Genomic DNA, 11,624 nt, shown 5'->3' with positions numbered 1-11,624 from the left:
CCAGTGAGCAGGTCTTATTTCCAGCAAAGTTTACTTGGCTGAATTGGAGTGAATTACAAGCAGACTGTCAGGAACACAATCAGCCAGAGCTTTGAAACAGCCACAGTAGAATGAATATGTATGAGTCATTACTATTAACATATCTGCAGCTTATTTGTGTTATTTAATGCTTTTATCCAAATGCACATGGGATCCTACTATACAGTTGTTTTTACTGGAGCAATCTGAGTAAAGTGTATTGCTCTGGGGGACAGCAGCAGTGTCCCACACAGGATGGGGTTTTATTGAACCAAAGTGTATGAAAGGGAAACCAAACCAAATAAATAAACTTGACCCTGACCCTGACCGTTTCCTCCAGAATCCCTGACTTCAGCAACCGTGTACTTCCTTCTAAGTCATAAGTAACTACTGATGAAAGTGCTGATCTACTTCCTTCCACATTTTATGGTCATGTTTAACAATCATTAACCACAACTCCACTGAAAAGTAGTATATAAATAAGTATATATAGTATACATGATTAAAGGAAGCAATTGCTTTAATTTGAAAGTGATAGAAGTACACCAATTTCATTTTGTTTTTCTTTAAAAAAGGTTTTCACCAGCATAATATTATCTGAATGTTAAAAAAAAATACAACTCTTGAAGTTGATTATATTTATTGTTAAAAAAAAACATATCCTCCCAAAAAGTATTATTTCTACTTCAACTCTGACTGGAAATGTCCCAAACCAAAAAAAATAAAGGTTGGATATCTTTCGTTGCAGCTGATATCAAATATTAATAATAATGCACTAACCATCTAATTTCGGTGCAAAAACCTGGATGAGATTTAGCTTGGCTTGTTTGGTTAACATCTAAACTGAGGTCATCATGTAACAGCAACTTCATCTCCTACAGTGGAGTGTGTTTCTGGGCAAAGATGTTTCACTGGCATCCTCATGTCTCGTTTGTAATTCACACTAAATTAATGCATTATTTAAATAATGAAATACTCTTTCGAGTGGAGAGATTGCCTCATATACGTACGCCTCAAAGAGAGCGAAGTGTGGAGTCGCAGCTGCCAGTTTAATCTCTAAATGGATTCTCCCATTGATACCCTCGATCGTAATTGGATTGGAGGATTGTTCTGCATGAGTAAATCGGGTCATAGTTCAAACTTAAGGAGATCATTTCCTGACATGTCCCGCCACGAGTGAATTTGGGTTGGTGATCGTCCGAAAATGATGGACACTGCAGTACATGAAATTAGGTGCCTTTTATTCCTTCAGCTGAAGAGGAAAAAAATAAATAAATAAACCTCTGGGAAATAGTAATCTTCCCTGGCTCTGGAGTGGGGAAACCTCTGAACAAAGGATGAGGACTTCACAGCAGCGCTTGCCTGTGTGAGAGCCAGTGTGAAATGGCCCATAGAAGAGCTATTGTTATTCTATCTGAAAATTAATTAAGATATTTACACGCCAGAACAAAAGTGACACGTACAACAAAGCAATTAATTAAAACGATGCTAGCCCGGTAATTTACATATCATGGTTGATGTACGTATATGACATTGTGGCTAATGGAGCGATGTCCCCGGATCAGGATGATACGCAAAGCCTTCAATGGCTACAAAATGATTTAAGAGCAGAGTATTAAAAATGATGGTTTTGGAGCCTTTGACTTCCTCCAAATTCCTGCAGGCGTCTCGTCTTATACTAGTCATGTTTGAAGTCTTGTCAATATTGAACTGCCTTTGCAGACAATTGACACAGTTCTTTGTTATTGTGTATCTGTTTGTATATATATTATTTTTATTTATTTATATATTTTTGGAGGGGTTAACCACAAAAAAAAAGATTGTGCATTGTAACTGCTATATCTACGGGTTTTTAAATTCCATGGTATAAGTATGGTTTGATGTAATTAATGCGATTTAATTTTGGACACGTATAATGTGAAGCATTCCTATGTAAAATGTCTTTCTTTTATGAATTATGTATCATATTATCCCACTTCCACCATTTATTCTCAGTTTAGATCGTTAAAGTACATGAGTCTACTGTGATGGATTTAAGTGCAGATAATATAATATAGCATTCAAGTAGCTGACAGCGTTTGGGAGACAATTTCAATATCTAATTCTGATCTCTGGTCAAGTTCCTACACGGCCAGGCACAAAATCCTTGCCTTAGGGAAGTGGGAAGCATCCTCGGCCATCTCTCTAGCTCGCCGATCAGTACATTTGAGCAGACAGAGAGACGTAGGGTCTTAAGACCTAGACATTAACTGTTGAAAGATTAACCAGATTTTAAATACTCACACCATTGTCATTAACTGTCCGATTCTTTCCCCAAGAGCCCCGGTTCTCGGTGTAGCCTGAATATAAAACATGAAGGTCTTTTTTCTCTCTTAATTTATAAGTCGGTCAAGCTTTACTCTCTCCAGGCCTACACATCGCCCAGGTCTGCCATATATAATTGAAGAGCAATGCAAATAAATAATTAAAGTAGTAAGGGATTTTTTTTCATTCAGGAGAATTAATAATAATGAATGTGTTCCGATTCATATAAGCTGGTGATTAAATTCAAGGGAGTTGCAAAGTATTCGACCTTCGTTTGGGATTTTGTCAATGTTTTGCTTCTGAAAGTTTTGTGATATACTAGGTTCTGCTGAAAGGTTCCAGGTTATCTGCAACTTTTGATTAATTAATGTTTGTCACAATGGAGCAAGTAATTCAAGGCACTAGAATAATATTCATATTCAATAATGGAGAAAATGCATATATTTTAATATCCTGGCTAAAGGATCAGTAACAATTAAGGTAATACTTTTTAATGTACTCAGATGCTACTCAGGTCTTGTAAATTCATTTCTCCACACACAGACTATTATCATTTACAGAAGGAATGGATTATTATATTCATTGTGTATGGAAGTCATATGTTTATAAGGAGAAACAGGTAACTAAAGAGTACTTGAGCTCATCCTTTGTCCTATAGGGCATCAGAACAATTTAATAAATTGTAAAACATTTTGGGATCATAATTTGGGATCCCCATCATCCAATAAAACAACTAATTTAAAAGATATTGAACCCCATTCTACGGCCACAAAATTAAACCCATTGAACTATATGCTCTCTGAATGCTGTGCTTTTTTCCCCTCTGTGTTGAGATCCTGTAAACCCTTGTGGAGGTTCAGCTGATCAGATATTTGTCTTTATAGAGCTGCACTCATTTTATAGCAGTTCTGACAGGAATAATAAAATGTCAAAATAAATATATATATTTATTGTTATGGTTTCATTTATAAATTAAATTCATACCTGTGTGTTAAGTCATACACAATTCAAGAGATGAATGAGTTCTTGTACTTCTTCACAACAAACAGATTTTTTTTTAACTTATTATTGTTAAGGGAAATGACTTTAATAAAAAGTTTGAAGTTTATTGGTAGGATCCTGTCCCTAATAAACATGATGATGTTAAGTTTATTTCTCCATTCAGGACAAAGATGACAGAGCGCATTTGCACTGACTGAAATAGCTTGATGGGATTTATCATATTTCAACATTTAATTTGCTTAAGCTGTCGGTTTCCTTCTCTACAGAAGTATCAGACTATTGCACAGCAGTTATAGCTTGGTGGTGTTTTACCAAGAACGATGTCTCTTGTTGCAATCCCCTCCCCACCTCATACTTATTTTACTCCTTGCTCTTCTGCATCCTAATTTCCCGATTACAGCTTTGAAAATGTCTTTGTTCCATTAGCCTATAGTGACATTTCTGCTGCCTGCTGCAATCTGTTTATATCCATTGTTTTAATACCATGGTGCATGAACACACACATGCAGGCATTTGTCTTTATTGAATAAAGGACGCAGTAGAAAAATCGATTAAAGCAAGGCAGAAGGGTTCATTATGCTCAGTGGTTTGATTAATTGGCTGATTGATTACATGAAAATGCCCTTTTTAGTTGAAAATCTACAATGTTCCCCTTTCTTATTGGTTCAAGCCCACTACTATATATATATTATGTTACACACAACATCATAAGTGACACACAGAAGTGACTATTGTTTGAAAATGTATTAAATGTCTTCAATCCTGAAATGTAAAATTAAAAAAAAGTGTTAATATAAAACACAAGAATTAAAACATTTAACTGTCTCATTTACAAGTTACATGATAAAATATATAAATAAAATGTAATAATCAATAAATTTACTAAAGATAAAGAGATATCTCAAATTGTCTTCTTGTGAAATTGCTGTACATTTTGGACTTCCTGTCTATCTCAAGATCTCTCAAATTGACTTCCTGTCCTGTAAGTACAATTCGAGCTATCTTGAAATTGAGGCTCAATTGAGATATCTTTAAATGCGTGGAGTTAGCTGGAGGTATCTGCAATTCAGTGTCAGATATCTTAAACTGTATTTCGAAATATCTCTAAATGACAGTTTGCTTTGCCATATAAAGTGACTCCCTTTGGGGAAGGCAGAGGGGCACCCAAGTGTGTACAAAAAAAAAAGGTCAGACTTATAGAGAGGCTAGGTTGGGGGAAGGTAGGACAAACCCAGCCACAGTCGCAGGGAACATTCAATTCAGGGAACGTACTGCCATTGTAGGTTTGCGCTGATTAACACAGCTGAATTGTTAACCACAGCTCACTCTATATCAACACACCCTGTGAGATCAGGTACCACCACAACCTTCATCGAACTCATCAAGAGCACCGCGGCGCCGGCAGGTCGGCCTCTCATTCCTGTTGTCCAGCTGGGCCTCGTGGAGAAGAGAAGCGATGGCGGCGGTCCAGCTGGATGCCGTTCTCCTGCGCATAGGGCACGGACTGAGCCGTCTAGACAACAAATTGCCCATCCGCTCTACCTGCTGCCTGTGCGTATGTGCCACGGGCAAGCAGACGTTGTGAGACAAGCACAGCCAAGGCGTCGGCAAATGAATAAGTCATCAGTGTCATGTGTCCGAAAATATGATGTCCATCAAATCGGGAAGTAACTTAAAGAAAACACCTGGGAAGAGCTTTCCTCTCTCTCTCTCTCTCTCTCTCTCTCTCTCTCTCTCTCTCTCTCTCTCTCTTCCTAACCAATGTTACGTTTTCATTAATATGAAGTGACTGTCACTCTATAATGTTTCTGGGGAAAGCAACCAGCAGAATATGTTGCAGATAGAATTGTAATTTCATATGCATTCAATATGAAGTCATTATGAAATCCTGTGTTACCTCACGTATAATTGCATTGGAATTATACTTTATTTTCAAAAAGCACCTCAAAATACACTAATCAGGTATTCATAGAGAGGATACACAAGACATTCAGCTGACAATCCTCTATAATCATTTGTAATTAGTACCCTGTGCCTGTTATTTGAAAGTGTTTCTGAACTACACTCAGGAGAATCGAGATCAAAGTCCAGAAAATAAAGGATTATTTCTGTACTATAAAGTCAAAATCCATAATGCTATCGTTGATCTCCCCAGGCCCCATGTGAGTGAATTAAACGCACTTTAAGCCCTCCTATTTTCAGTTATCCTGCCATTGGGAATGAGAATTTGTTTTCTATCTTGCTAAATGGCATTGGTATTGATTGATAGATATGATTGACTGGCCACTTTTGTTTTTGTCCTGAAGTCAGACTGTTGGGCTAATCCCTTTACATTGCTTTTCCCATAAAATCACACACGCCTTACTGAAAAGGGTTGCTATCATTTTTTTTTACATCATTATTAAGTGTATTTGCATTGACAAGATACAAGCTTAGAATAAACCTCTTTTCAAAATGTGCAAATGTAACTCTTTTTAACAAAATACTGTTGTTGTTTCCGTTGCCCTTGAGTTTTGATTATTTAGATCAAGAGATGAAGCACACATCCTATTCACAAGAGTAACATGTTATACATTGTATTTTTGAATGTGTATATATTATAAGAGTTCTATATGCAAGTTGATAGTTATGCACAACAGAAGTAGTATTAGGACTCTAAGCTATCAATGATAATAACTATAACTATTGAACCTCAGATTTTTAATAATATATCATGTGCTTAAACTCTTGCACACATGTAAGCCATAACTTTAACACACATTACATTAGAGGTTAATAGATGGGGAGTGGGGGGATTGTATCTCATGTTCATTCAAACATACTGTTCATGGATTAAATGGACTGTTTCCCTTTGACTGCAGCAGATTGGGAGGAAAGATTGTGTACTTACACCACCAGCGCCTGCTCATTATGTGCTCTGTGATTTATTCAGACAGCGCAGGGGACTGTGTTAGCGCTGACAGTGGTGCTGCTGATGTCCCGGGGATGCTGTGAAAAGGCACAGCTGGCACGCGGATTGATGGATCTGCGAGGGGGGTCAGTGCGCCTCTCCTCGGCTCTCCCGCCCGGCTGTGGATTTAACCTCCTCACCTCCGGGCCTTGCAGCAGCGCAGCTCGACAGGGAGAACTGGCTTGTGGCAGTTGCATAACAGCCAAACAGGAACGGGCCCGGGCTTCGTCTAAATTCGATACTCGACAATTAGACCCGGTGTTTACATGCTGTGGAATTGTCTTCTTCCATTTATTCATTCTCATTCAATGTGAGACAGATCTGCGTGTTGGTTTGTGTCACGACTGACCCACAAGGACGACTGTGTTTTAGATTCTAGACAAGGGTCAATATATTGACAATTGTTCAGTGGATCATTGAAATAAATAAAATACCCGTAATCTATGTGTGCATATATCATGTACTTGTACTTATACCCATTTAGAAAGCCATTGGCATCATAGATTCACAGTTTGCAGTGCATCTGTGATCCCCGATTGCTCTTCAACCCACAGGGAGGATACGAAGAACAATAATCATTTGTGTTTATAGAGGAAAAAGAAGAAGAAAAAAGACCAATATTCAAACAGTTTCTTATTGACCAAATTTGGGATTTAGAACCAGATCTGCTTCAGATTCCACAGTCGCGGTATTGTGATTAAACTTTAATTTATCCTTACTAATCAAATACAGTTGCTCTTTACAGCGTGGCTCATTAGTATACGGCGGATCCTGACCCTCATCTAAAATGCTGTGTGGAGCTACTAACCTTTGAGAATCGTCTTCTGGGATTTTTCTTCTAATTTATATACAATGCATGTCAATTTCAATGTTAAAGGGCAGCTAAACATAATTTCTGTAGAAGTAAGTTAAAAAGGGATATGTTAGTATGGTAATTTTGTAGAAACCACAAATCAGCAATTAACATAGATTTGATTTAAGAAGAAAATCCAATCAGAATTGTTTTCTTGAACTTTCTAAGCTAACGGATCGATATTTTACAATATGCATATACACAAGCATGTATATTCGACACTGGTAGAACTTTTATATTAAAAACAAAGTGTGCAGTTGTCCAAATTGGTAGAAACCCTACAAACCACACCACAGATACCCCTATAGGCCTATAACCGATGCTTATCAAACTAGCAAAGGAAATACTAAAATTAATTTTGAAAGTATTTTCTTTTCAGCCTAAACATCTATGTGTGTCTGTAAGTATTGAAAATTCAATTTTTATTATTATTCATCCATTTTTTAATTTTTTCTGGAAACTGTTGGATGTAAAAGTGAGTGAAATTGGGCAAATCTTTGTTCTGGGACTCCCTCATGCTAAATTATATTTCTTCCCTGTCTCCAAGTCTCTTTGGCACTCTGTATTCAGAGACTTGCAATATTAAGAAGCAAGATAATATACTATTATTATCCCAGAGAGAGGCCACCTCGAAAGAAAGTCATAAAGGTTTTCAGTCAGAGGTTTTATGATCTTACTAATCGATAAACTTAGAAAACTCGATCATTCAGAGTGAAAGATAGACTTCGTAGACTTCTAACACGTCTCTCCAATGCTGGTCCAATATTTGCCACAATAACTTTAATCTCCCTCATATATAAAAAGGTTCCTCCAGGTAAATAACGTAAATAGATATTATGTCATATGGAATATGATTATTTCTCAGAATCTATATAATCTATAATTCTGTCGTTGCAAAAATAGCTGTTAAAAGGTGTAAAGATTAGACCAGGTGTGCAGGCTATATAATGTTGTGGTTCTTGTCAAATTAAAATATACAAGTCTCCACACTTATGTATGTATTCCTGTGGTCTGCATGTTTGTGTGATTGTAAAGTACACAGTGGGTGATATTCATTTAAATCCGTGGTGCTGGGGATTTCAAAAAACTTGAAAATGTCAAGTTGAAGAGAAAATGTTTACAAGCTTAAAATGCATAAGTGTCAAAAAGTGGTAAAGATGTTACTAAAAGCCTAATGATTATGTGTCAAAACGCATTGATGGCAGAACTGAAACGTTCCGACAGCTTTACTCCGCAGAAACGGAGGGGAGAGGAGTGATGGAAATATCCCGGTATGAAAGTTAAGGTTCTGAGCCTTGACTGATACCCTCGGGGAATCGGGGTGATGGATTATGATCTCCAGTAAGAGGCTCATTATATACAAGGTCCATGAATAGAGAAGTAACATATTTCTGACACCTCAGCGCAACACCCAGCCATTTCCTGGCTCTTGATTCATGATATCTTCATTTTAAATCAATCCACCTGACCTAGATCTGGGAGCATAATTCAGCCAAAAAGATTTCCACCTCGACACTGTCTGTGGCTCAGACATCCCCCTTTGTCTGACAAAACGGAGCATTGCATTTGATAAGTGTTTTCTAATAAATGTGCTCTCGAATGCTAATATGAGTACAACCGGATTAATAGGCCCGGGGAACCGCAGGGTCCCACTGAGCCGGAGAATAGATTCTCGTTGCACCACGACGTTTTAAATGAGATTTGTCTTTGATTTAAGGATGTTTCTGAAGGAAGAATTTCGTTTTTATACGGGCGATATTGCGAATAGTGGGATGGCAGACATTGCTAGGAGGCCCAAAGTTGAGAATCCTCTAACGACAGGTGTGAGAAACTGTGTTCTTGTGTTACAGTCTCCAGGGACAGAACTTTATTTTGGGTACAAACGGGGAACTATTTAAAATGCAGGGAAACCAGTAAGCAACTGCCTAAAAAGATAAATGGTTTTCAGTGTTTTACCCATCCACCAATCAGCCACCGACGGAACAATATACGCCTCAGTGTGTATTTGTCATGTAAGCTAAAAAAGCAAACAAATAAATAAATAAAGCAACATATGCATGCCGTTCTGCGGTCTCTGTTGATTGGATTGTATTAATGACATTACAGACGAAAAGCAGGAAATGCTTCTCTCGCTGTAATTAATGGTAGAGCACATCTGTTTCTCGGTTCCATCCGTCTCTGTCTCCCACAGAAGGTGTGGCAGCAGTGAGTGTGGGATAACGCAGCGAGGAATTTCACCCAGGGCTCTTCCTCTGCTGTGTGTGTGTGTGTGTGTGTGTGTGTGTGTGTTATGGGGGAACACAGGGGGTCGTAGGTTGCTCGGCTTCAAAGACGGGGTAGCAAAGGTCACCAGACTGCCAGAGACTCTGGGAGGGGAGGGATGAAGTGTGGAGCACAAGGACCCACATAGGGGGGAGAAAGCAGTTTATAGACCTTTCAGAGTTCATACATGTTGGATTTAACTGACAAGGAGGGACCGCTGCACTGCCTTTTCAGCAGAGACTGCGGTATATTCAGACATCGGCCTGTCTGCTTTGCTGCTTTGCCATGCGTAGCTTTGCTTTCCTCTATAATGTATCACATTGTGCTGTATTCTCTAGTTTCAATGAGTGTTTCCCAGCAAGTTCATGATGCCATTGTTTATTTAATTTTAGTGCATAAAGGTGACAGCCATGATTGATACATTAATAATAATAGTAACATTCATAAGGGGATTATTGCAGGTTGTCTTTCCTTGTATACAAAAGGTGTCAGAGGTATAAAAGTGTGGAGGAGCATTCTTTTTTAAATATTATATTTATTAATGATAATAATAATGTAAATGCCTTCAACTAATCAAATGTTAAACCAGTGGTTACATCCCTCATGCAGATTGAAGCTCATTATTTTAATTCTGTCCTGGGAACGTGCTAATTAAGTTAGTCAAAGTGTCAGTTTATGCGTTTTACTTGTAATTAGCAGCATGCATCGATGTCTTTGGGGTCCCGTCCTTTAAATTCCCACAAATCGCTGTTTCAGAGTGTCAGGATTCTTTGAAAGCGCACATCAACGATAACCTGCATTACAATGCGTTTGAAGGTGGTTTAGATCACGACAATTGTTGGATGATAATACATTCTGAAGAGTCCCCAGTGAAATCAACAGAAGTGATTCCTTGCTTTGTTGTACCATTAGGAACCCAGAAGGAGATTAAGACAGATAGTGAAAACCCTGGTGACTGCTTCTACAATAGTTGATAAAACTTGCATGAGCTGACTTTGAAAAGCTGTAAATGTCAAAAGCAAAAGAGGCATTGATATTTAAGTGACACACGTGTATCTTGGCTATATATAACTTGCAGCAAAACAAACAGGAGACCCCAGCTATTTTGGTGGGCTAGGAAAATACACTTCTGCTCTTATTTAATAATAACAATATATATCTATGTCTGTATTCTCATCTATCTGTGCTCGTGTTGATGCAGTATGTGGCAATTCAATGGATACAATACAGAATTAAGCACGATGGGTAGCTATGTTTATGCCATGCAAAACTGAGGTGACATTAAAGAAAAACAACTTCTGTCTCAACATTTGCTCAATGCGCAGTTATCCCCAAATAAGCTTTTAATCACAGCGTAAAAAAAAACTGAATTAGGATGGTTTTTGGGGGTGTCATTACATGTGTACTGCAACTGTGATTAACCTATTGACAATGAATCACACACACACTCTTTTTGTTTATTATGTATTTTACATTAGCTGTATCAAAGCTCCTTCCAGGTTTAAATCTGCAAATGCAAACCTAGTTGTCCTGTTGTGTTTGTTTGCATCACAGTGTTTTGCTGGAGAATGAAATTATACTCCAGCAGAAAGGTATGTCTCGCACTCATGTGCCTGTATATTGGGCAGTGCCATTGTTAAGATAATGACATTTAACTTTTGAGTGCTGTCATAAAGTGACTGTAATGCTTCACCTTGGGATTGCAAAGGTATTAAGACTGTGCCCTGACTGTGTTTTCCATAAACATCCGAAAAGGAATTTCCTCTGAGAAGCTGATGTCATAAAAATAGCCTCAGCCATGGTTGTCTCCCGAGATCCTCTGAGCAGCTGTGAGCCGCCATAATTAGGTGCTGTCAAAATTCATCACGAGAGGTTCACTAATGGTCAATAATAAATGGACTGTTTGCGATGGGAGCTGCAAGATGATGCATTCCTCACACCGATTGAAGATATTTTCAGATGTGAAAAGTGATAGTACTGGTGAACATCCAGGCAAGTGCAAAACCTCTCCCGACTGAGACCCACAACCATCAAATCTGCTATTTAACATCTTACATTTTATCTATAAAATAAAATAGGCAATAAGACTCTAAATACAACCACTTGATGAAGAGAAATTATTGTTTATCATTGGGCCTGTATTCATTTCTACCAATAAGTAGAAACTTAACTTCCAGACATAAATCTCTGCTCATTCATTTCCATCAAGAGAGAAGAGGGGAAGAAAAGGAGGAA

Source organism: Amia ocellicauda, chromosome 16 (genome assembly GCF_036373705.1).
Source record: "Amia ocellicauda isolate fAmiCal2 chromosome 16, fAmiCal2.hap1, whole genome shotgun sequence".
Taxonomy (NCBI): Eukaryota; Metazoa; Chordata; class Actinopteri; order Amiiformes; family Amiidae; genus Amia; species Amia ocellicauda.
Note: the sequence above shows the minus strand (reverse complement) of the source record.